The sequence below is a fragment of the Halichoerus grypus genome, chromosome 2 (genome assembly GCF_964656455.1).
Source record: "Halichoerus grypus chromosome 2, mHalGry1.hap1.1, whole genome shotgun sequence".
NCBI classification, from domain to species: Eukaryota; Metazoa; Chordata; class Mammalia; order Carnivora; family Phocidae; genus Halichoerus; species Halichoerus grypus.
The window spans coordinates 67,363,769-67,377,990 of NC_135713.1; the positions used below are offsets into that span (position 1 = coordinate 67,363,769).

Sequence of the window (14,222 nt, forward strand, 5' to 3'; positions counted from 1 at the left end):
AGTGGGTACTTGAACTTCATGCAGAAAGATACTGAAGGATTTTGAACAAAACAGGACTTGTTCAGAATTGCTACTTAGCCTACTCTAGAGGAGGGCTACAGGATGGATTAAAAGGGACAGGTCTGAAGACAAGGAAGAAGTTAAGTGGGAAATGTGGTGGACACAAGATCTTTCTTTAGGGACAACGCTTCCCCTAATTTACAAGCCTGGTCAGGTGACATGGTTCAAGTGGGCTGATGGGTCCTCCCTTACACTAGCCGAGGGATGGGCAAGTGACTTCATTCTTGGCCAGTTAGAATACTCATTCACCACAATTTAGGACAGGGCTCAACATACAAGATATGCTTTAAAATATTATTGAATAATTAAAAACAGCATTATAGAAGTGATCAAGTGATCCAGGGAGTTCCTGGAATTCTTGCGGTTTAAGGCTTATAGTTTATGGCAACTGTAATAGGAAAAGATAAGGAAGCAAATGTCATCATTGTCTTCAAATTAACATTATTAAGTGCACTCTGCATGCCAAGTGTAAAATGAGGTTCTGGAATAGGGTTGGTAGAAATACAAATATGAGTAAAACACAGTTCTTGTCCTTAAATATCATATTTTTAAAAAGGGAAACCTTTATTACTTGAGATCAAAAATTTTAAAAAATGCATAATTATACAAATAATTATGAGAAACTTGCTAACTAGTAGTTCTTGCTGCAAGAATCAGGAAAGGCTGTGAAGAGAGAGTTTTTGAGTTGACCCTGGAGCGGATAAAACTTGGACAGATGGAGATAGGGACAAAATTAGTATTCAACTGAATCAAGGAGGATGAGATTAAGGGTCATTAACTTGAATCCCAAGATGGCAGAAGAGAAAGAATTGCACAAAGCATTAAAATTACTAAGGAAAAGGAAACAAGCAGAGGCAGTGGGAGACGACAGTGTCATCACTGGAAGCATTCAAAGCATAAGGATCATCTACGGTTCAGAAATGGCTCTGGAAAGCAAGGAGGTTCATATATGGGAGAAGGGAGGCAGAGTTTGTACTAAGAGAAGGAAAGGAGCAAGTGGGTATGAGACAAAGGACTGCCTCTCCACAGCAGGAGGAGGATGCAGGAGAAAGGAAATGGAGGAGCCTATGTGCTGGCCCCATATCGGATCCGTGTGAGCCTCAGACTGGAGATAGCAAGAATGAGCAAATTGTTGGCAGAATGAGAATGAGGTCAGCAGAGTCCTGCTGACTGGAGCAAAGACACCTCCCCAGTTGAGAGTCTGACTTACAGAAATACAGTCATCCATCTTCTCATTAACGCTCGGCCCTCCATCACTCTGGTTGCTCTGTTCACCATCCCTCTTCGCACTAGAAAGCAATCATATACGCAGTGGGGTAGGAGTAAGACTTTCTGCTGCTCTTCTTTTGCCCTGATTTTTAGCTTTAATGTACTAGAATCAAATGGAAGCTAAGTTTACTGCCAGGCTGTAATTCTTGATGGGAGAAGGTCCTTGGCATAGTGAGCTTCCACAGTCAGCATTTGTCTTTTCCTGGTTTCCCCAGCTCCTGACTCCCCCTTCAGCCCCTACACCCTCACCAACCTCATCATTCCCAGACTGAGCCATTTCCATCTCCCATGAAGCACAGCTCCTGGCATTCATTCTAAAACTCCCCACTTAAAATCCCACCTGGCCGGTATTTTGTAACACAGATAAACACCTGCAGAATATAAGAAATGAGAAACTGAGGGAAAGAAAGTAACATTATGGTGTTCCTGCTAAGCACATCAATACACATTCCACTTCTCACAAAAACTCCCAGAGCTAGATATTGCTGTGTCTTTTCTATCTGAATATTACTAAATGCTGTGGCAGGAATTCCAGAATGAAACCCTGAATGGGAAAAGAAATGGGCAGTATGAAGTCAAATCCAATCCAGTTTAGGAAAGTGAAGTGGAAAGGGGGAGAAACCTATACAGCTTCCCTCACTCTTGGGAACTGGTGTGCAGTGTCTAAGGCATGGATCTGAAGACGAAACCTCATGAAGGTGCATGGGGGAGAATGATCAGGTTATTCCAAGCCACAGAGCCTGTAAGAGTCTCTGATGGTGTTTTCTTCCAAAGGGCTTAAGGACAGGCAGTTGCCTTGGTAACAGAAGGGGTAGCCAAAGAGGCACCAATTACAGTTGTGTAAATGTGTCAAGGATCCAGCCTGAGAGGGCGGGCCTGAAGGAAGCAATGCATAAAAAGCTGAGGGGTGGAGTAGGAGAGAAGGCACTTTGTTACTGCTGTTTTCTGGGTCACTCGTGGCTGGACACTTGAGATAGATACCCTTACTCTCTTAGAAGACACACCCAAATGACTCATTGGATGCCAACAGCAGGAAATGTGCTCTTGTTATTACCATACTTTTATCATATTGAATTCTAAATGAGGAGTTAGGTCATCATAGCTTGCTGAAAGGTGATGTCACATGATCACTTTTGTAATTATCAAAGGAGACAGTTGAGTGAATCTAGTTTTCTTTAAAAGACATACTTATGAATTCACTAGTGTTCCATCAACAGTCCCACCAAAATATTTCTAAATTTACCTATAATTTTTGTTCTCATAGTTGATTTGTTAGCCTTTTTCTTCTAAGTTCTTTTAGAGTATTCTGGGGGTTTTTTAAAGTTTTGATAAATTTCCTCATAACTGTGCCAAAAAACCCTAATTTGGGAATTATTCCCAATAATCTCTAATGATTATGGGATATTGGTGAACAGGGCAGGATGAAAAGTTTTTATCTATTTCCCTCACATAAACGAGAACAGAAACAAAGAGGAGCAGTTCAAGCCAAGCAATTGCCCAGGGAGCCAATCCAATTTCTTTTATAATTTTTAATTATACAAGTAATTCAAGAAATATTCTCCTCATAAAAATTTCAATAATACAAAGCAAAAGTCCCCAGTTACCACAATACTTGATCCTACTCCCCTCTTTGGAGGAATCCATTATTATTAGTTTGGTGTTTACCTTCCAGAACTTTTTTATGCATTTATACATGTATTAGGCAATGTATTATTTAATATACATACTATCATATGCTTTCTTCACATATGTCTTTGAAATAAAATTCAATCAAGACATAGTAATCTACATAGTAATCTATTCCCTTCTTTTTAACTGTTATGTATCTTTTTAATTAGGGTAACAGTAGCTACTTTAACAAATAAATCGCAAAATATCAATGGCTTAGTACAGTAAAAGTTTGTGTCTTATTCACCTACCAGCCCATTGAAAGTACTTCAGGTTGACAGGTAGCTTTCCTCCATTCAGGAAACAAGCTCCTTCCATCTGGTGGCTGGACATCTCTGAGGGTCTTACTATTATCTGCATCCAGTCAAGAGAAGAGCATAGAGAAGGTACATCTACTTTTTAAAAGATGTAACATAGACATGATGCACATGACTTCCACTATTATTACACTAATAACTTCAAGGGCGGTTTGGAAATTGCTAAGTTACCTATTCTGCCATTGATGCGTTGTTTCTACGTTTTATTCTTCTGATTAATGGTCCAACGAATGTCTTTTAGCCTGTCTTTGTATGTACAGGGTGCAAAGTGAGGTATATAAGTGATGGCTCAAAGAACATGCACTTTTCTTATCTTAATGGAGACTGACAGATTGCTCTCCAGAAAAGACTATACCAATGCATACTCTACCAACAATGTATCATATTCCTAGATGCCACTAACACTGGCTGCTATCAATCATTTACATGTCACCAATATGATAAATAAGCATGATATCTAATTGCTCTAATCACATTTCCAAGATTATATAATTATGCTGAGCATCTTCTACTATATGTGTTAGCTATTTACATGAATGCACCTATGAATTGATGAGCCAGAACTTTTGCCAATATTCTGTTTGGTTGGAGATGAACCGAAATGTTCAAATGGAACTATTGCAGTACAGTTTTGATTGGGGCCCTTAGATGTGGGATCGATCCCACCTACAAAATGAGCCATGAAAAAGCAAAAGCAAGGCTTTCTAAGTAGGTGGCTGAGAACCAGTTTGGGGATATTTAGATGAACATCTACTTCTAATCCTTAAAAGAATTTGGAAAGGCTGAGAAAGAGTGGAAATAATGGAAGGGAATTTTGAGGAGAGGTAGGGGAGATGTAGGAGTAGGAGACACATTTTTCTTGCTCAAAACAGTGAAAAGGTCTTTAAAGATGCCCTCCCCTAGCATGAAACTGAATCCATGTCTTAAAGGGCTTAGGGGCAAAGGGGCCTGATGTCTCAATCACTCCTGAGAAAGCTAAAGGGAGATTACTGTGGGTAGCCAGCCACTCAGCAGGCTGATGACAAGGAGGCCCTTCCCAGACCTTCATGAACAAAGAATTTATTGGACAAGATTTTTCTGGACCAGAAGTAGTCCATGCACAGGAAGGGCAGGCTTGAGGTTGTCTTAAATCTTGTTCCAGAGGCCACTTGTAGAGGTAAAGTAATCCCAGTAAGGAAAAGCTGAAAGCATGTTACTGCATGCCTTGCGGTTGAGGAAGGAATGAGAAGTAACTTACCTGAAGAATTCATTTGCCGATACCAAAGTGAAATGCGAGGACAGCATCTCTCAGTGACAGAGTGGGGGAGGTCTCCCAAAACTCCACAGATGTGCCCCACACTGTGCCAGTGTCAGTCAGCAAGAATATATATACCTACCTCCTACTTCCCACCCGTTCCCTAATCTCAACCCTGTAGGAGCCACAAGCATCCTAGTAAGTAGAAGAGGAGGAAAGCACAGGAGGAGAATATTGGAGTTTTGGGTAAGGATTGTCCACACACTAACTCCTATGTGGGTTGACTCAGGTGTTCATGCCTTCCACATCATCTATCTGGGTTAAAAACCTCAAGGATAGTAGCAAGGACACCAAGGGTGCATAAGCAGAGGGCTCTACCAAATTTGCCAAATTCTAACACTAAACTTGTACTGCACTTTGCAGTGTGCTAGATTTTGGGAAGATAAAGTGGTTCTAAGGAGAGGAGACACACATGTCAGTTTGCACCAGTGATGAGGGATGGGAGAAGAACAAAGATCCCCTGGCTCCTCCCAGAGAGGGAGAGGGCCACGTGCTGTGCTGACTTCTCAGGGAGGCCCTTTCTGCTCAACCTACTTCTAGGTCCTGTGGGGGACAAAAAGAGAGAGAAAAAGAATTTATCCTGAACAACCTAAGAAAGATTAATTTCCAAGAAAGTGTGTTGATGATCATCTGAATCAGTGGACACACAGTGTTTGCCTCCATATTTTTCAGCTTTATTTAGTGTCTTTAAATGAGTTAATACCTTAAACTTGTCCAGCATATAACAAATGCTCAATAAATGATATTATCATCATTATTGTTATTAAAAATAATAATCAGATTCTGTATAAGCAAAAACTATCTGGTAGATGATTTTGCTCACTGCTTATATAGTCACTGAGATGTGATGTCATTTCTAATTTGTTAAACAAAAATGGTCACTGTTGTGGTCTCCTGAGAAAAAAAAGTGTGTGTGTGCACGTGCATGTGCATGGGTATACAAAATTTCAAATGATTCCTGAAAGAAACCAGATGAAACCATATTATCAAAACCGAACCTGTAATTCTGCAAGGTAGACGCTGTCATGCTACTGTGAGAGCCAGGTGTTGATGTTAACATCATCCCTCAAAGCCACCTATTCTTGCCTAGTAATTGTGTGTTTAAAATAGCCATGAAAGAGTGGATATAAAGTAAAGTGAGCTGGAAAGAGCTCTACGATGGGTAATGAGTAACCAGGGCATAATAACCTTGGGCAGTGAGAAGTGATCCAAAACAGGAAGACTAGTGGTGCCAAAAGAGACCTGGGTGCAGGTGACAGACAGCCTCCAGCTAATCTTGAGTTTTCAGCAACTGATGGCAGTAAAACCAAACTCTGTTTAGAGTCATCCTTCCACAGGGAGAAGGATCTGGACAGAGAGGCCTCTAATGGCTGTCTGCTCCCATGGGGCAACTTAGAGCAGATGGGCAATGTGAGGAACAAAAAGCCTGATAGATGTGCCATCATGGATCTGTTGTGTGGATTTGCTCTTCCACTTTGTTTGCCAAAAATGGGAAGAAAAATCTCTTGGAATTCTCAAGCCTTCCTGCTAATTGAGTTCAGTTTATCTAAATGAGTAGAAATGGCACCGATGTACTGAGAACTACCCATTTTAGGGAGAGCAGTAGTAATCAGCACAATCACCTCCTGACAGTTCAGAAAAATCCTAAGATGCCAGAAACTCAAGTTCTGTCTAACTAGAAAACTCATGTACAGGAAACTAAAGGTCTCCCACCTATGTCTAGGAGGTGAGTATCATGGGACGGGAAAGGGGAATGAGGCACCAGCCACTAGTAGCTTTAACTCCAACAGAACTCACTCACAGGCACATAGTAGGTATGTCCTTAGTATCCGTGTCCCATATGTGCCACTGGACCCATAAAGGCTGTGTTTTCTTAATATTTTATCATTGTCAGCATAAACTTGCTATTGGATAATTAATAGATGGAGGTTAATTTCTCAGTTTGCAGATGGAGAAATTGAGTATTCTTACTCAGTGAACACGCAGACCATCAGAAGAGATCCTGGGTCTTCCAGTCTATTAACTCAACACGTACAGAAAGAAGACTCTCTTGGCTTCTTCCTTATGAGCTAGAATAGCTTTCTGCCCAGTTAGAGGACCAGCAAAAGAAGACTGAGGGATAGAAGGTGTGGACAATGGAGGAAACGGGCCTTGGCCAGCTCTGCATACAGAGTAGAGGCAGTCAGACAAGGTGCCTTACAACCAATGTGTCCTTTCAAAAAGCTCACCTGCACCATGTTGGACAAGATGATCATGGCAGCACTTTCACTTTATCTACCACATGATACTCAGTGAATTTTTTTTTATTTAAATTCCCAGTGAATTTTTTGTGAGTGTTCAACAAATATTTTTTCCAAGAAAGAAAGGAAAGGAGGGGAGAAGAAAGGAAGGGAAGAATGGATGGAAAGGGCAGAAGAGAGAAGAATTAGATTGCCCATGGAGTTACCTAGTGCCACTCTCATTTTTCAAGTGATGCAACCGAGACCCAGAGACGTTGACCAGAGAGAGCAAAGTAGTGCCCCCCCATCACTGTTGTGCAACTCCAAAATACATGGAATAGAGCAGTGCTTTCTAAACACAAAAGCTAAGGAAGGCATGGGAGGATGGAAATGTACAGTAAAGAACAGTGTTATGTTGACTACATGATAGTTTAGGTTATTTTATGTAAGACATTGGAAAAAGTTATATTAAAAAATAAAGAAATTGGCATCTCTGAACCATACTGCTATGGACCAGATGTTTGTGTCCCTCCAAAATTCCCTATGTTGAAGCCCTAACCCCCAATATGAAGGTATATGGAGACGGATCCTTTGGGAAGTAGTAAGAGTAAGATGAGGTCATGAGGATGGGGCCCTAGTCTGATGGGATTAGTGCCCCTGTAAGAGACCCCAGGGAGCTCATGCTCATGCCCCTGCTCTTGTGCTCGCTCTCACGCGCTCTCTCTCTCTCCCCCTCCTCTCTCTCTCTGCCATGTTAAGGACACAGCAGAAAATAGGCAACCAACTGCAAGCCAAAAAGAAAAACTTGACCAGAACCCAAATGCTGGCACCCTAATGTTGAACTTCCAGCTTCCAGAACTGTAAGAAAATAAATTTCTGTTGTTTAAGCCCCCCACGTATGGTATTTTATTGTGAGAGCTCAAGCTAAGACACACACATATGTGGAATTCAATCCTAGAAAAAGTTTTTATTTCTGCATTTCTCATTTGTAATACCCTTTCTCATATCCACCCTCCTCCCTACCACATGCCCATACATACACTCCTGCTATGCACATTCTTCATGGTCCTGCTCCCCATTTTACTGCCTTCTAAAACTTCCCAGATCTTATCCCAGTCAGAACGAGCCTACCATCTGTCGGCCTAACCAAAGCCCAAGGGACCACAGAATTGCTGCTGTATGTCAGACCTGCGAGCTATTGATGAACATGTCTTACTTCAAACCTCGCTAGGCCTTGAGCAAAGGTCTGGGTCCCACTCATCTTTGATGCCTTGTCCTGCCGAGCATCATGTCTCACTCCAAGCAACTTCTCCATAAATACCTGCTGAAATAAATGGATCCGACTATTGTGTGCTTACTCGGACCCTAGATGGGCCTCTTTCCAGCCAGAAAAGACTGTCAGGTCCCACCAGGGTTAGTATGCCGCCTTTCCTCCTCTAAGATTTAAGAAACTGCCTGCGGATTCCACCCGCCTTCCAAGTATCAAGAAATCGATGACAACAAATGGTGTTGTCAAAGGGCCAGATCACGGGGAGAGCACATATATTGGAAGCACCAATGGATGGTCCACTGACGCAGGGCCCACGGAGCTTATCAAAGTGGTTGCTGCCAGGCCTCCCACATGGAGCCAGGTCAGGCTCGGGCAGAGGGCAGCTAGCTAATCTCTGTCTTCACTGTCAGAGTGATGTCTGTGTCTGTCAATAAGGAGAGGAAGGGTGAATTACCTCAGTGCTGGGCTGCAAGGCACAGAGAGGAACAAATAGCCACTTGAACTCCTGCAAGATAAGGGGCGGGAGGAATGGCGAAGCAAGAATTAAAGACTGGCAAGCCAGGGGTGCACAGATGAGTTGTGCTACCACTGTGCAGAGGAGCAGGATGGAGAATGACTCATTGCATGTGTAATGCGTCATTCATTTTAATCCCCGGGGGCAGGTACAACTAGCCAGTATTAAAATTCCAGGCGGGCATAAAATCACTAGCCTCACTGTATATACTTTTAACATGCTGGCTATGGATTAGAACCGGGAACTGAATTATAACCTCGGACATGCCCTAATCAGCGCTTGTAGCGAGGTGCTGTGATCCCTGACAAACTCTTGCCCTCAGTCCTCTGCGGCTTTGCCTTCTTAGCCCGACCTCTAGCTCCCAGGCCCCTACCACACCGTCACTCTACCCACCCCTCCTGTGGGGGCCGCCAGACCTTCCGGAACAGCCCACTCAGTTCATGCAGCAAAGGGGATGAAAGTCTTGAGAAGGATGCCGGGAACTCTAGGGTGGGAAGACTGAATGGGAAAGAGAGCGAGAGAAGAGAAACAAGCAAAGTTAATTTAAGGCCCAAGAAAGCGGCTCTGACATTCTCATTTCTGCATTATCTTTTGCCTGGCAGCTGCAGCTGTTCACCCACTTTCATCCCTGACATAAACAGTCCATATCTGCAATTACAAGCATCCGGGGAGCGAGCATTAGTATGCTGCATGCGGGCTGGGAAAAGGTGCAATGCTGGGCTTCTTCGTGCCTTAGAAGTCCCTAGCAGACATGCCCGGGAACAAAGGGAAAAGAGATACAGAAAAGCCGAGCGTCTGTTGGATGCCAGAGCCCAAGTCTGAAGCATGAGGTCAGCTGGTTGTGTCAGAATCAAAGGAGCTGAAGAGAGGAGGAGATGAAATGCAGTTGGTGGCTGAGACGGATTTTTTTTTTTAATCTGTCTTAAAGAATTAACTACCCACTAAGACCTTTGGGCTCATTTTAGGGGTAAGTAAAATGGTAATAACGGGGAAGGGCAACTCGGCCCAAAGCCAAGCATATGGGGAGACAAAAAGGGAAAACTGAAGAGGAAGGCTATTGAATATTCTCTCCCCTTTACTCTCCTATCATCTATCCGTTGATATTCTGCCATTGCTTCCCTGCCTCCTTGTTAAAACGCATGCCAACAGCATACAACAGCACTGCACCCACACAGAACAAGTCAATACATCCCACCCAGGCTTACATCAGTCCTAATAAAATCAAGCCCCTCTAAACATCTCGGCTTTACACAGTAATTGAGTCCTACAGGACCATAGGAAGCTTTGAAAGTCACCCAATTAGAAAATTACATAAGAGAAAATTGATAAGAAATACATCAGAATGTAAATGTCCAAAATAGGCGGCTAGCTCAACCACCTGTAAAACACACATTTACTAGAAGACTACGCAACCAGTAATTTAGGTCTGTGGTTTTGAGCCAGTGTTATATATCCACAAAACACAAACCTCATAAGGAAGCTGTGACAGTGTGACAGTTTCTGAAGCTTATAAAAGAAGCCGTTGTTTGGTACTAGGTAAAAGCATTTCTGGCCAGGATCAGGAAGGAGTTAGTCTTGGGTTTATATTGCATGGGTGCATGTCTGTGCACACATCCAGACACTGACCAGTCCTAACAACCCTCCTGCCTCACTGAGGACCAGAGTCCTGGCTCTGAGAGACTTTGGGAGATATAGTAGACATTACTAGTTCACGTTCACATTACCTATTTTCCCCCCTTCCTTACCAACTGAAACATCATTTGTTCTAGTGCAGTAATTTGTCCTGTTAAAAAATAATAATAATTTAAGAAAAAAAAAGCTCTTCCCACCTTCCTGGCAAATAAGTTGGCTCTGAACCGTGAGATCTTAGTGGAATGCCCTGGATAGGACTACTAGGAAAGCTCTGTAAAAAGAAGCAGTCAGGGCGCCTGGGTGGCTCAGTTGGTTAAGCGACTGCCTTCGGCTCAGGTCATGATCCTGGAGTCCCTGGATCGAGTCCCGCATCGGGCTCCCTGCTCGGCAGGGAGTCTGCTTCTCCCTCTGACCCTCCCCCCTCTCATGTGCTCTCTCTCATTCTCTCTCTCTCAAATAAATAAATAAAATCTTAAAAAAAAAAAAAAAAAAAAGAAGCAGTCATTGGGTACCCTTTGTTCAACTGTGATGTAGAGTCATCATCTCTTGTGACCAAAGGCAGAGGCCTAAGGTCAAAATCCACATGCTAAGGGCGACTGAGCAGGAAGACAGGGAGCACCCGGCTCCCACCTGGCACCGTGAACCACAGTACCTGCTCTGCACCATCTGTCCCCACGCTTCCTGTCACGTACCAAAAAAAAAAAGAGAGAGACAGAAAGAGAATAAGAAAAAATTGTTCTTTGGGTTTTGACTTACATCCAAATCTATTCCTAATTTTTATAGGAGTTATCCATTAAAAACTGGGAAAGATAAAATCCTCCTCAAGAGGAGCCCTCAAGAAGAGAAGCCAAATGAAAGTTTGGTGGTTAGCATACTGGGCTGTATATTGTCCCCCCAAAATTTGTGTCTACCCAGAACATGGGAATGTGCCCTTATTTGGAAATAGGATTTTTGTAGATATTATCAAGGTAAGATGAAGTAATGCTGGATCAGGGTGAACCTTTTTTTTTTTTTTTTAAGATTTTATTTATTTTTATTTGTCAGCGGGAAAGGGGAAGTGGGGGAGAGGCTGCGGCAGGCAGAGGGAGAAGCAGGCTTCCCACTGAGCAGGGAGCCCGATGCAGGAGTCAATCTCAGAACCCTGGGATCATGACCTGAGCCAAAGGCAGATGCTCAACCGACTGAGCCACCCAGGCGCCCCAAGGTCAGGGTGAACCTTAAATCTGATTTGACTGGGATCTTTATAAGAAGAGGGAATTTTGAACAGAGACACACAGAAGAGAATAGCATGTGAAGACAGAGGTAGGGAGTGGAATAATATACCTGGAGGCCAAGGAATGCCAAAGATTGCCAACAACCACCAGATGCTGGTAGAGAAGCATGGAACAGATTCTCCCTCCGTCGTCTGTTGTTTTAAGCCACCCAGTCTGTGGTCCTTGGTTCTAACAGCTCTAGGAAACTAATACAACTGGTTTGTCACCTATGGGTTTGCAGAGATGTGTTTTTATATGCCATGTTTCTAGAATGGGAAACTGAAGAATACTAAGAAAACTGAATTCTCATCCTGGGTCCTATGAGATAGGTCAGAATTCAAGACTCCCTGAAAAATTATAGCTGTTTATGGGTTTCTCTTTTCTGGAGGTGACCAAGAAAGGGAAGGAATCCCAGGTCTGCATTTAAAAGTGGAGGCACTGGGCCAGTTGAAGCCAATAATGTGAGACAGCTCAGAATGTTTGGTGAGCATAAGTCAAACACAGGAATTAGATAACATGAATCATCTAAGTGATGACACCATAGTACATTGCTTGGTGGATATCAAAATTACATATCCAAAGATAGATTTTAAAATGTACCAGTATTTAAATGGTCAACAATCCAGAATGTGATAAATAAATATAGAAAATACCATCAGTGGAATACCATAACTTACACAGAAAATTGTTGGAACAAAATGTTATCTATGTGAAAAACCAAGCTGGTTAAAAAAAAAAAACAAACATTTATATCATGTTTCCATTTGTTGTAAAGAAAAATATTAGATGATAAAGTGGAAAACAAAGAAACTGATAAAAAAATAAAGTACCAATATATATCCCATCAGAGAGATGCTTAAAATTAAAATAATTTAACTAAATCAACTCTGAGACTTTGCTGGTGCTTCCAGATCCAAGAGTAAGCATGCAATAACCCAATACTTGGCAGAGTAAGAACAGGGCTGGTAAGAAGAGAACTGTCCCTTCTTCAGTGTGGGTTTAGGTAATATGAACTCTAAAAAATTAATGTTTATCTTCAAACACACTTATTAAAGAAAGTCCTCCAATCTAAGATGCAGCAGGCTGGTAGTTTTCCCTGCTGGAGCAGTGGACAGAACGAGAGTAAGAGGAAACCTACCTATCTCCTACTCATTGCTCGAGTCCCCCATGAGGCTTATGAATCTGAGTGTTAGTGAACATTAATGTTCACGTGCCTGAAATTCTAGACTGCTGGACTCAGGAAAGAACCAACAAGTCAGAGTTCACTGTGGCTGGATTTTCTGAAGGTAGGCACTGGGCTTGATGACCTGACACAATGAAAATGGAGTTAATTAAGGTCACAAGGACCCCTTCGAACTAAACCAGGACTAGCATTATCCAAACTACTTGAGGTTGCTGGTTCAAATATGTGAGAAGAGAGAATTCTAGGTTATAATGGAAAGTATTCTCTTAAAGAGATGCCAAGGGAAGAAAGCAGGTCAGTGACGGAGAGAGAGAAGAGATATAAAGAATTAGGTTAAATATAGTATTTTTCTGCAGACAGAAGCTAAAGGAGAAGGCAACAGCATAAGACCACTTAGCCCTGCAGAAATTCTCCAGGTCTGGGCCACATCGTCCTTCACCACCTTCTGATTCACATCAGGCCTTCCCCATACTTGGTGTCTGCGTGTATGTTGGGGTGTGTTGGTGTGTATTTGCTGAGTTTTTGCAATGTCTGCCCTGATCTTCCTGCTACTACTGAGTGCTGATCTGTTCTCTTTGCTTGATTACATTATATTCATCAACTTCATTGTATGGAGGAAAACTCTAAGGCCCAGAGAGTCAGTGGAAGAGCCAGAAACATATCCAAGCCACCTTAAGTACAGGGTGGTACCCGCCCCCCCAACACACACACACATTTCAGGTTTCCTCTCTTGAATCTAGTGAAGTGCCTCTGTTTGCAGGACGGAGGCACTGTCATTGGTAACCGAATTGAAGTTCTCGTGTGAAGGAGTCTGTACGTGTCAAGTATCTTACAGATAATAAAGATTGCTTCCAGAGTAACTGAAGGCTGAAGAACAAAAGGAGGTTCAATGTGAAGATAATACGGAAAATATAAGCCAGTTCAGACAAAAAGTCTGAGGCAATAAAAGCCTTTGTTCTCCCAGATTTAACGTATTTACTTGGCAATACAAGCTCACTTAATGAAGACTTAGAGGCCATCTTATGTGACATGAAATATTAATGATGGTCATATGTATCGCCAAAGGCTGAAAACTGAGAGGATCACAAAAATAGAATATGGAAGAGAAGTAATTAACATCAATAATTTGTACTACTTCCAGATGGTCAAACTAAAGGGCTCTTTTTACAAGTCAGACTATAAACTATGTAAAGTGGCCAGTAAGACACATCACTACAGATTGAGACCAGAAACTACATCCAGTGTAAAACTTCAAATAATTCAGAAACCCTAGTTCTTACCTGGAAACACAGAGAACTCCGATGACATATCCTGACTTTTCTAGGCCTCGAGCAACCTGTGGACTTAAAGGGATCCAAAATTTTAAAATTTGAAAACCTTTTAATTCCACAGCTGTATACTCTATATGCAAAAGGCAGCATTCGTAAGGTTCTGGAATGTTACTGATTTCTGCTTCAGGCGATGTCATAGGAGTACACGTGGTTTTTTACCCCACCCCACCACCGCCATCTTTATTGGGGATAGCTGCCCCAGAAAGCCAGCT

General features: G+C 42.4%; 1 long non-coding RNA gene across 1 annotated transcript in view; it reads right to left on the minus strand.

Moving 5' to 3' along the window:
* Positions 1-1,357, minus strand: part of LOC118534691 (uncharacterized) — a 78,820-nt gene extending 77,463 nt beyond the window's left edge. The window contains exon 1 of the long non-coding RNA XR_013445319.1: positions 1,271-1,357. This is a non-coding gene — a long non-coding RNA (uncharacterized LOC118534691). The remainder of the gene's footprint in view (positions 1-1,270) is intronic.
* Positions 1,358-14,222: the final 12,865 nt, after the last annotated feature.